The sequence below is a fragment of the Pteropus medius genome, unplaced genomic scaffold (assembly GCF_902729225.1).
Source record: "Pteropus medius unplaced genomic scaffold, Ma_sr-lr_union100, whole genome shotgun sequence".
Lineage (NCBI taxonomy): Eukaryota > Metazoa > Chordata > Mammalia > Chiroptera > Pteropodidae > Pteropus > Pteropus medius.
The window spans coordinates 20,193,172-20,206,703 of NW_024340692.1; the positions used below are offsets into that span (position 1 = coordinate 20,193,172).

General features: G+C 32.4%; 1 pseudogene; it reads right to left on the reverse strand.

The window, feature by feature from the left end:
* Positions 1 to 9,855: 9,855 nt before the first annotated feature.
* Positions 9,856 to 9,971, reverse strand: LOC120594989 (uncharacterized; annotated as a pseudogene).
* Between the last annotated feature and the right edge of the window lie 3,561 nt (positions 9,972 to 13,532).

Below are 13,532 nucleotides of genomic sequence, written 5' to 3' on the forward strand. Positions count from 1 at the left end.
TTTTCTGGGGTTAGTACCCTCCTAAACAATTAATTACAGTTTATAAAATCTTCATATTTAATATTTAATTTTTCCTCTCCTAATCTTGAAAGTCTATTAAGTAATAGATGTTGGAAAGAGAGAGTTTATGATTTTTTATTATCATAACATTCTTACATCCCGTAGGAATTTCTGTAAGTGATGTAAAGTACTGTACTCTCAGTCAGAAGCCCACACATCAATTTAGTTGGATTAGCATTTATTGAGCAATGACACCAGGAATATCCTTGGGGAGGTAATGATTAGGTAAAGGGCTTAAGGCAATTCCTTGCCTTCAGGAAGTTTATGTCATAGTTGAGATAAGATTTATACCCAAGAAGCAATTTGAGTTGAAGCCCGCCTTTGTATCGCCAAGTGCTCACCAGTGTATACTGACAATAAATACAATAAGAGTCATGAGAAGACAGAGTTCTCCTGAGTCCCTGTTATTCTTTAAGGGCAAGAGGCTTAACATTGTATATGTTTCCATTTTATTAACGTGTAAATTGACTTTGCAGAACAATCAACAATATAATTATATGAAGTGCTAAATGTGTAATCATCGTATAAAAGCTAAAGGGACAACCATAGAAAACATTAAAGGAGCTAGTGAGTAATCTAAGTAAAATGCCTAGCCTCAAGACTAATTTGTTTGAAATATAACTAGAAAAGCTTTATAGAGACCTACGATTTCTTGGCTAAGGTTAAAAAATAAATAAATAAAGCTACAATACAGAGATTCTGTGAATTAAGTATTATGATGCCAACGTTGGAGAGTAAATTTTGCAATGGAAAAGTGGGTACTTTCTGAGTATGAAGGTCAGAGTTGTCTGGTTAAGTCATGCAGGTGGCACATGGTACAAATCTAAGGGGAAACATTCATATAGACTACTATATGAACATTGTATTAGTTTCCTAGGGCTGCTGCAACAAATCACCACAAACTTGATGGCTTAAAACAACAGAAATTTAGTCTCTCATTGTTCTGAAAGCCAGAAGTCCAAAATTAAGGTGTTGGCAGAGCCAAACTTCCTCCGAAAGGCCCTAGGGGAGAATATTTCCTTACCTCTTGCAGCTTCTCATGGCTCTAGGCATCCTGGCTTGTGGCAACATAACTCAACCTCTGTCTCCATCTTCATATGGCCTTCTTCCCTATGGAATTATTGGATTTAGGGCCCTCTAAATCCAGAATGATCTCATCTCTAACCCTTAACTTAATTACATCTGCAAAGACCCTATTTCCAAATAAAGTCACATTCACAGATAACTTGGGTTAGGACCTGGACATAGCTTTTGGGGGAACACAATATAACTCATTAGAAGTATGTAAATTTCTTTTGATCCCAAATTATAATTTACTAGATTACAAATCTAATTTACATTCTAATTTGCTAGATTACAAATCCAGGACTTTCAGAATGTAATCTGGGACCTAGGAAGAACCAATGTGAGTTAGTTCTACCCTTTTTAGTGTTAAACTTTGAACATCCCTCTGATTATAAAACTGCTTCCAACTCTAAGAGCAGATGTCTAAATAAACTGGCAATCACTGATATCAAGTTGAAGACACATCTAAATGTTAAGAATAATAATGCTCATTAAGCATCTCCCCTCACTCCAACCCAGAAAAAGTGTTCATATTTTATTTCTTCAAAGACAATATATTTTTATCTAATCAAAGAAAGTTTGTTGGAAGAATGAATGCTTAAAATTCCATTAATGGCAACACAGAAGAAGAGACCGAATGATGAACTATGAACAATTTTAAAATGAAAAATCACACTACAGGAATGCCTACATATCAAATAAATCAGTGCAAGCAATCAATCATCTTAATGAAAGCCTATGGTTAGCAGGGGTAAATGCCACTGTGATCTCTTATAATTACAAGAAAAAAACCTGATTCTGAACATGAAGGATTCACTATGGTTACATACAAATCAACCTCAATAGCATGAACTAAATAGAAGCATAATTGGAATTGGTTAAACATCTACAGTCTCCTCATTTATCTTTCAAAAATAGAGGCAAGCTAGAAGGATTTTTTCCACCAGTAATTAGATGTTTTATCCCCTAAAAATGTGTCAATAATCGTTTCATACAAAACACTGCCTTCCATTCAAATCACTGCATTTGAGTGATAAAGGAAAAGAGTATAAAGGTCACAAAATGGTTCTGTGCTCCTATCAACTATGATGGGCCATACCTGATACTTCTTATTTTTGTAGACTTTGGGTTGTGGCTAGGGCTACACTGAACTGACTGGTGTGATATTCATCCCTATACTTCGGACTGCTGTGAAACACATCACCAAATTCAGCAGGACTGAAACACTATCATCAATAAGCCCCTTCAGTTAACCTAAACCTGTGGTTTTTCATATTTGACTACAATGAATTTTGGCAATATCATCAATGAAAATTACAGCTAGTGAATCACACCTGAAGTTTTTAATGTCACCAATACTACATGATAAATTCACCCTCCCCTCCGCCAAAAAAAAAAACCATCAGGAGATATCGCCATAACTGCCTATACATGTTAAGTATATCAGGTGGAAGACTGACAAGAATTGACAATGACATTTGAACTGCACATTATAATTTAAACAATCAGCATGACTAAATAGTAGAGAATCCATTAGACTGATAGTTTTATGCTGAAGAAACACTTTGTTGACAAACTGAATTTTATTTTTATCCAGTTACCTCAGATATGTTATCTTACTCACCTAACGAGAACTCTTCCCTTGAAAATGAACTTTTTCCCTTTGGTTTTATGTTTCTGCTTCTCCATCCACTCATATTTTTATGTTATCTGAGGAACTTTAGGGTGGGAACTTTAGAAATTTAGGCTGCATGTACTTAAGTATGACAGTGGCACCTCAGAAATATATTCTGTACATCTACCCTCTACATTTCCAAGACTATTCTTTTGTCTCTTCAATTTCAGACCATAGACTTTCTAGTTATTCCAAGAGTAATAAAGCTCTGTCAACAATTAAGCTTCCGTTAATGGCTTCTACAATTATTTACACAAAGAACCAAAATAAGTACCAGTTACTACAAAGCATAAAATAGATCTAGAACCTGGAGAGCAATTCAAATCATTTTTTAAATTTCCTTAAAATGTGGGTGGGGGGGCGGGCCTGGAGCAATGAGAGAAGGGAGTAAAAAGTGCTACCACTAAAGGGCCACCATAAAAATGAGGGGTGAGGATAAGAGAAGGTACCAAAAAGGGAAGAATAAGGGTTTGAAAAGCTGTCCTCATTGAGAACTTTAAACTGACAGGTACATAGATTATAGTCAATTGTTTGAGCCCTCTGTTTCTCTTAGGAATATGCCACTTGATCCAATATTCCCTAGGGATAGTCTTTGAAAAGTAAAATGCCTCAAGACAAGTCTCCAAATAAGAAAGCGATTCTTTTCCCCTATTGAGCCTCCTGATTCCAAAATTGGAAACAGTTCAAAATGCTTTTTTTTTAATTTTATAATCTCAGCTAGGTAAACTGTGTCCAGAATAGGCACAAGAATTTTGCACAGGAGATAGAAGACCATGTCAATGGCAAACAGAAATTGAATCTTGTTGTAGGTTCAGTACAAGCAATAGTAATAATTCAAGATTGCAACCACAGAACTGAAGTCCTCAGACCTGAACCGGCAAGGGCAAACAAATTTAAAATAACCACAAAAGAAATGGTTTATTTCTTGGAGATATTTTTGAATTTCCCAGTAACCAAAATGATGCAGTCTAGGAAAGAAATAACATCATCCAAAACAATACTAAAACTAGAAAAGGTTTTGGCCTACTATTTCTGTAATATAGTACTTTAATAAATATATTTGGCTTTGCAGCCTATATAATTTCTATTGTAATTACTCTGCTGTTGTAGCAATATATAAAGGAATGAATATGCCTGTGTCTCAATAAAATTTTATTTACAAAACAGCCTATGGGCCAGATTTGGCCCTCTGGCTAGAGTTTACCTACTCCTGAACTAAAATGTAAACACTTTTTTGTATGTGACCATACTCTGACATTTTTCTCTAATAATTCAGTGTGTTAGTTTCATATTTCCTATAAAATTGTAAGCTCTTATCAGATAAAAGAATGTATTTTGCCTTTTTAATCAGTGTTAGTATAATTATTACATCATCTATAGTTCCACTCTTTGTTCATAGTAAGCATTCTGTAAATATTTTATGTAACCTCAATTTCCCACCAGTAAACTTATAGTGATTTTCTTCGTTAATTGAGTCTTACAGATTAGATAATATTAATTTTGAATTTTCATCTTCAGATGAGATACAGTAACTTTTGAAAAACCAATGCTTCCACTGAAAATATTTTTAAAATTTAGATTAAACAACAACAAAAAAACCTGTTTGAAAGCATTAGAGAGCTGTCTTGAAACCCAGTACTAAGGAGTATATATTTCAGAGAGAAGGAAGTAGTAGAATAGCAAGGAGGTGAGCTGATATGTTCTGTGAGCTACTTTTCTGCTCAAGGCATTTCTATATTTTTGGTGCAGGTGAGAGGCTGGGAGTCTGGCAAGCAGGACACTGCTAAAAGGGAGAAAAGCCAGAGGAGCTTTTGATAATCTCACAGGGCTAAGGAGATAAAATTTAAAGTTCAGGGCTTTCACAGGAGCTAGAGTTATGGAGCAAAAATTCAAAAGAGAAGGTAGATGCAATGAATTGAGCCAAACACTCAAGAATATTTCACAAAGTATTTGTTGAACTCTGACTGCAGTAGGAAAGAGCCTAAGAAGCCAAATACAAAGGCTCTGAAAAACAAAGATAATTTTTAGCAGTCTCACTTATGAGAATAAAATAGAGTTGAGAATAGATACCCTACTAAACATATCAGCCCCAAAGTTTGGAATTCAAGAATCTTGAGGGGAGACCAACCACAGGTAGACAAAAGCTTATAAAGTCTATAATTTACTCAACTCTGTCCCTGAGTGAGATTAAGTGAAATGACTCCATTCAAGCTCTCTAAGGGAAAACAACATCATCCAGAACTACTGTAATTTTTATGCAAAATATCCAGTATTTGATAAAAAAAAAAACTAGGCATTTCAAGACAAAAGGCCAAGAGAAAAAATAGACAATAGAAATAGACCCATACACAATTCAAATATCAGAGTTATGAACCCTTGCCCTTAAATGTGATTAATAGGTACAAAAACATAAACAAGTTGCAAAAATTCATAAGCAACTGCTGTTGACACTTGAACAACGCAGGGGTTTAGGGTACCAACCCCTCCTTGCACAGCCGATGACTTCGAAAATTTAACAACTGTTTTGATGCCTTCAAAAATTTAACTACTATTGACCAGAAGTCTTACCAGTAACATAAACAGTCCATTAACACATATTTTGTATGTTATATGTATTATATACTGTGTTCTTACATTAAGGTAAGCTAGACACATGAAAATGTTATCAAGAAAATCACAAGGAAGGGAAAATATGTATTTACAGAAAAGAAATCCTGTATAAGTGGACCTGTGCATTGCAAACCCATGTTGTTCAAGGGTCAACTATATAAAATATATAAAGGAATCAAACATAAACCCAACGACTGGGTTTAAGAAGTAAATAGATGGGCTTAATAACAAAGAGGACATGTGAGAAAAGAATGGTTGTAATCTAGAAGGCAGCATAGTAGAAAATAACCAAGCTAAAGCATAGAGAGCAAAAGATACAGAAAATATATGTAAAAAAGAATGTAAGTGACAGATGGTATATGGTGAAAGATGTAAGATACATGAAATTCGAAACAGAAAATGAGGAGAGGAAGTAAGCAGAAGCAATATTTGAAGAAATAATGAACAGGAGTAGTTGAGAATTTATAAAAGAATTAAGACACATATTTGAAAAATCAGAATTCCAAGCAGGATAAATGAAAATCACCACCAGTCACAACATAACAAAACTCTTGAAAATCAAATACAAGGAGAAAAAGTTGCCAGAATACAAATACACATTACCTTCGAAGAAATAAATAATAAAACTGACAATTTTCCTCTCAACAGAAACAATGGAAATAGAACACAAGTGAACATATCTTTTATAAGTTGAAGAAGAATAACTTCAGGCATGGAGCTCTATTTTCTGTAAAAGTACCATTTGAATGTGAAGTTAATAAAAATTCTGTGAGATATAAAGCAATAGTAAAATATTTGATACAATCCTGTACTTAGCAATAATTGTATTTTTATATTATGCTTATAAATTAAACATTAATATTAGAAGACAGATTGTGAGTGAGATACAAAACAAGACGATGATTATATGCTGTTTACAATAGACAAAGCTTAAATGTGTGAAAATAGAAATATTAAAAATTAAAGAATGAAGAAATATATGCCATACAAATAGTACACAAAAGAAAGTCAATATAACTATCTCATATCGGTTAAAGTGGACTCTGATGCAAAAAGAATTACTAGAGAAATATATAAGTATCTCATAATAATATAAAGGCCAAATCTAAGGAATTTAAAATGCTAAGTTCATATGCACTAAAAACAGCTACAAACATAAAGCAAAAAACTGACAGAGAAATAGACAAATATGCAATGATAGTGGAAAATTTTAATTCATCTATTTTAATACCAGAGACCAAGTAGACATAAAATTAGTCAGAAGATAGAAAATATAAAAAACATAAATTTAGCTAATCTACATGTATGGAAATATATGAAACATTTCACACAACTACAGTTTTCCTTTTGTGAACCAAATTTGACTATATGTTGGGCCACAAAGCATGTGTAACTAAATTTTAGGAGATTAAAGTAATATATATTATGCTCTCTGACCACAGTGGAATTAAGCTGGAAATAAAAAGATAACTGGAAAATAACCATATTAAAACAACAACAACAACAATATGTTTCTAAGTAATCTGTGAGTCAAAAACCAAATAACAACAAAAATTAGAAAATATTTTTAACTGAAATTGGTACTAGGACTGTTGCTATTAATTGTTTGCATAGCTATTTTTTCCTATATACCTTTTAAGGTAAAGTTAGAGACAATCTAAAAAGTTCCATACCAACCGCTAGATCATCCGCTTTTGCTTTGTGGCATAAAGTTGTCATAATTTATCCAGTTATATATTCTATAGATAATTAACTTTTAACATTATTTTTATTGTGAAAATAATAAATACAGGGATATAAAATATAAATTAAAATCTTTTCCCCAATCCCTAGTGCATTCTCTAGGGATAATTACTCACTATTAAATTTTATTTAGGTCTTCTGAGTTTCCAATATAACATAATATATATGTGCTCTTATATCTTGATTTGTCCACTTTGGATACTATCCACTGATAGTCCTTTAAATATAAAACATCTAGTACATTTACACTATTCCGCGACTTCCCAAATTTTGCTTATGTTGATGTTTAAACTTCAACTTCATAAAGTAGACTTATATTACTTGATTTAGTAAGCTTAGACAGTATTTACTGACTCCCCATCTAGATAGATGAGGACATTAGCACCCTTAAACTTCCTTTCATTAGTCTTCCCTTTCTCCAAAGGCGCTACTTATATTATTTTTAAATTGTCAAGATTCATGTTTATATTCTGTTCTCTAACAATAATTGTCTTCCATGCTTTGTAAATTATAAGTCTAAAAATTAAAAGCTAACATCATTTATAGCATTATGATTTTATAAATATTTCAGATATATATGTACACTAAGACATAAAGCTGCAGTAATTATAAAAAGCTAAAATAAATGAAATAGTGTGGTAGTGCCATGGAATCCAAGATATAGCTCAAAATAACAGAAGACAAAATCAAGACACATACTCAAATATTTTTAATACATTTTAAATACATGTTTTTATACAGTAGAATGTAAAATGGCATAATTTCAAATATGTGAGGAAAAGAGGATTACATTATACATATGGTTTTGAAACCAGATAACCATTTCAAATTACAACCCTACAACATACTTTACAGTAAAATAAAATTCAGATAGTTCAAAACATAAATGTGAAAAATAAAAACAAAATTATTCTAACATGTAAAAACATTCCAACTATTATATTGACTGGAAAAATTAAGTCGTATCATAATGCATAATGCAGTGTGCCATTTATGTAAAATTTTAATTCAAAAAATATATATTTTTATGAATTTTTATAACTTTACTACATGGACAAGAAAAATGCAAACCAATTTTAGTAAAGTGATTATACACAGGTTGAGAGAAAACTGGAATCGCAGAGTAAAAAGAATTCAGATGCCCTTAAAAAAAGGGCATCTGAAACTAACTTGGCAGAATGTTAAAAGACGCTTTGACAAAACTGGGTAGTAGCTATGCAGATGTTCATTATAATCTCTATACTGCTTTCCATATTTGTAATAGTTCAAATAACAAACACTCTGTGAAAATATGATAATAAAAATAGCTAATGTTAAGCCTTCTAATGCATTCATTAGTATTCTAACAACTTTATACCTACATCTTATCACTGTCTACCATTTAAGGTAAAAACTTTAATTATCCACAGGTTTTAAAATAAGGAAATTATAAAACAGAGATTGATTTGCTAAAGTGTAAACAGTCTTCTGATGGCTATGGTGCCAGAATCTATGTTATAAGACATTATGTTACATGGCTTCTGTGAAGTATTCAAGGTAAGCTTTCCTAGACATGACACAAAACTCAAAACCTGTGAAGAGAAAGATTGATAGATTTTGACTGTAAAAATTTAAATTTCTGTGTGTCAAATTACCATAAACAAATAACAAAGGAAGATTATCTTTTTTAAAAGTCAGCTTTATTGAGTATATTAACTACATGCTATAAAATACTCCAATTTTAAGTGTATAGTCTAATGGGTTTTGTCAGCTATAAACCTTGCAACCACCGCCACATTCAAGATCTATTTCCATTACTCCAGAAAGTTTCCTTGTGCCCAGCCTCAGTTAATCATTCCCCCATCTTGTCATCAGCCCCTCATCCAGGCCCCAAGCACCTACTGATCTGTTTTCTGTTACTATAAATCAGATCAATCTTTTCTAGATGTATATGTAATTAGAAACATACAGTATATATTCTTTTGTCTGTCTTTTCAACATAATGTTTTTGAGATTCGTCCCTGTTGTATGTTTCAGTAGTTCTTTTCTTTTTATTGCAGATAGTTATTTCTCTATTATATCATGATTTGTTTATCTGTTCACTTGATGATGAACAATTGAGTTGTTTGAAGTTTTCAGCTTTTATAAAGAAATCTATTAGAAAGATTCCTGTACAGATCTTTGTGTGGACATTTATTTATTTTAGATAATTATCTGGGGAATGAAATGGCTGAGTGTTATGTTAGGGGTATCTTCAGCTTTATAAAAAGACTCCAAGCTGTTTAACAAAGTTACTGCACTGCTGGGCATTTCCACCAGCAATGTCTGAGAGTTCCAGTTATTACACATACTTACCAACTCTTGGCATCATCAGTATTTCTAATTTTGGTTATTTTAATGGTGTGTAGTGATAGCTCATGGTGGTTTTATTTTGCATTTTCCTGATAACTAGTAGTGTTGAGTATATTTTCATGTGTATATTGATCATCCATACTTTTTTGTGTGTGAAGTACATGTTCAAATTTTTCCCATTATTTAATTGGGTGATTTCCTTCTTATAATTGTGTTGCAAGTCCTCTTTATATATTCCAGATAGAACTCGTTTGTCAATGTATACATAGTGAATATTTTCTCCCAGTCAGGAATTTCATTTTCTTAATTTGCCAATACCATACCATCTTGATACTATAGTTTTATAGTAAGTCTTGACATTTAAATATGTACGCCTATAGCACCTGGTCTTCCTACGTGGTCTCCCATCCAAGTACTAACCAGGCCCGACCCTGCTTAGCTTCCAAGATCTGACATCGGGCTTGCTCAAGGTGGCATGGCCATAGACCAAGGACCATGGATGGCTCCACTGGGGCACGAACCCAGGATCCTCTGCATGTAAAGCAGACATGCTACACTATGGAACCACGTCCTAGACCCTTTGATTTTTTAAAATAAATTTTAGAATTAGGTTTTCATTTTACATATATTTTTTAAAGATGGCTGAGATTTTAATTGAGATTGTACTGAATCTGTAGATCGATTTGGGCAGGTTGGCACTTTGGTGATATTGAGTTTTCTGATCCATTAACAAGATGTATCACTCTATTCATTGAGATGTTCTTTAATTTCTCTCAGCAATGGTTTATACTTTTCAGTGAAAAGGTGTGGTTCATGCTTTGTTAAATATTTTCCTAAGAATGTCATTTTTTACATTACAAATATTTCTAACTTTTCAATTTCCAATTGTTGGTAGCATGCAGTTAGTTTATATATATTGACCTGGTGTCGACAAGTTTGCACAATTCGTTTATTAGTTTCAGTAGGTTTTTGTATATTTCTTATGATGATATTCAGTATTCAAGATTATAGAGAAAAGTGAGCATCCTGGCCTGGTTTCCAATCTCAGGGAGTAAGTGTTCAATATCTCACCCTTAAGCATGATGTTAGTTATAAATTTTTATAGATTCTCCTCATAAAGTTCTCATCTAATTCTTGTTGGTGGAGAGGTTTTAGTCATTAATAGATGTTAAGCTTTGTCAAGTACTTTTTTTTTCTTCTATTGGAAATAAGCATATGTTTTTTATCCTTTTTTCTGTTAATATGGTGAATTACATTGATTTATTTTATGAATGTTAAAATAATCTTACATTCCTAGGATAAACTCAATCTACTCATGATATATTAAGCAGTTAATGATCTTAAAAATATTTTAAAATTAGAAAAAATAATTTTATATATGTCATTTGCCCATTTATTTTTACATATAGTATTCTTCATTCTTTTACATAGATCCAAATTTCAACCTAAAACACTTTAACTACTAAAACTAGCAATAAATCTGCTCAGCTCTTGTTTTTCTAAAAATAGTATTTTTATTGTCATCATTTTTTATTGTGGTAAAAAATACCCAACAAAAAATTTACTATTTTACCTTGTTTTTAAGTACAGTACTGTTAACTATATGCACATTGTTGTACAACAGATATCTAAAACTTTTTCATCTTGAAAAACTGAAACTCTATACCCATTGTACAACTCCTTTTCCCCGCTCCAATCAGACTCTGGCGACAGCCATTCTACTTTTCGATTCTAATAATTTGGCTCATTTAGGGTATCCTCTCATAAGTGGAATCATGTAGTATTTGTCTGATAGTGACTTTCACTTGGTATAGTGTCCTCAAAGTTTATCCATGTCATAGCTTATAACAAGATTTCTTTCTTTTTAAAGAATCAATAATATTTTATTATATGTACATATTTTCTCTATCCGTTCATCTATCAGTGGACTTTAGGGTCACTTCTACCTCTTGGCTAGTGTGAATATAATGCTGCATTGAACATGGGTATTTTCAGTTCTTTTGATATATACCCAGAAGTGAGATTCTATGGTAACTCTGTTTTTACTTCTTTTGTGGAACTTCCATACGCGTTTTCAAACCTGTACCATTTTACATTCCAACAAATAGTACCCAAAGGTTCTAATTTCTTCACATATGGCAACCACTTACTTTCTTTTATTACTTTTATAGAGGCTATTCTAATGAGTTTGAGATGATATCTCATTGATTTTAATTTACATTTCTCTTATGTTTAGCAATGTTGATCATCTTTTCATGTGCTCGTTTACCACTATATAACTTCTTTGGAGAAATATCTACTCAAGCCTCTTGTCCATTTTAAATCAAGTTTGTTGTTGTTGTAATTGTTGTTGTTGAATTGTAGGAGTTCTTTATCTGTTTTGCATATTAACCCCTTATAAGACATATTGTTTGCAAATGTTTTTCTTTAAGTCCATAGGCTGCCTTTTCACTCTGTTGACTGTTTCTTTTGCTGCACAGAAGATTATAAATTCGATGTCGTTCAAAGGACTCTACAGGAGTCTTTTATCCACTATTTCACTTTCTGCAGTTTTAGTTACCCGTGGTCAACTACAGTCCAAAATATTAAATGGAAAATTCCAGAAATAAACAATTTATGAGTTTTGAATTGCACATCATTCTGAGTAGTGAAATGAAATCATTCACCATCTAGCTCCTTCCCATAATCCCTTTATCCAAGGTATGCACACTGTATATTGCTACCCATCCATTTGTAATTTAGAAGCCATCTTGGTTATCAAATTTACTGTCATAAGGTCACCATATTTATGTTCAAGTAACTCTTATTTTACTTACTGATGGCTTCGAAGGGCAAGAGTAGTGATGCTGGCAATTTGGATATGCCAAAGAGAAGCTGTAAAGTGCTTCTTTTAAGTGAAAAGGTGTATCCGTATGAAAAAAAAAAAGGTATATTTAGGGTTCAGTACTATCCATGGTTTCAGGCATCCAAGAGGTCTTGGAACATATCCCTTTTGAACAAGGGGGGACTACTCTATTTATTTTTGTTGTATATGCATATGGTGTCATATGTAAGAAATTATTGCCAAATTCAATATCGTGAAACTTTACCTGTATATTTTCCTCTAGAAGTTTTATAGTTTCAGATATTACTTTTAGGTTTTTAATTCATTTTGAGTTAATTTTTGTATATAGTATAAGGTAAGAGTTCAACTTCATCCTTTTTCACATGGCTATCTCATTTTCCCAGCACCATATGTTAAAGAGACTGTTCTTTATTTCCCATTGTGTACTCTTGGTACCCTGTCAAAGGTAATTTGACCAAATACGCGAGGGTTTACTTCTGGGCACTCTGTTCTCTTCCATTGTTCTATATGTCTGTCTTTATGCCAATACCATATTGTTTAATGTAGCTGTTAAATACATTTTGATATCAAGAAGTATAAGGACTTCGGCTTTGTTTTTGTTTGATTATTTGGAGTCCTTTGAGATTATATTTGAATTTTAGAATGTTTATTTTTCTATATCTGCAAAAAAATGTCTTTGCGTTTTGATAGGGATTGCCTTGAATCTATAGATCAACTCTTCTTTGTCTTATAGTATCCATTGATTGGATAATGAGTAGTAAATGTTTTGTACCAGAAATATTTTCTAAAATGATAGATCGGTCTAAATACCATATTCCAAGTTTCAGATCAATTATAGTCAAAGTGTGAATTTTTGTTCAGAGCAAAAACTACAGATTTAAGCTGACTATAAAAGATCACTGTATAATGAATACTAGGTTGTAGCTGTTTCTTTAACTTCTCTCATCTCTCATAGCAGTTCCAGAGGTATTCAGAATCTGAATTGGGTAAAATATACCAAAAATCATTTCCATCGTACCAAAGCACTATTCCACCTTTTACTATGCCCACTGATCCCATCTTGTCCTTGTAGGATACTAAGAACAAGGAATCACCAATGGCCCTTTGTTTTAATAAGAAAGAGCCTTGAGTAGATAAATCCCAGTTATTTTCTAAATGTTTCAAGTGAAATCACACTGTACATTAATAAGCTAAATCAGTTTG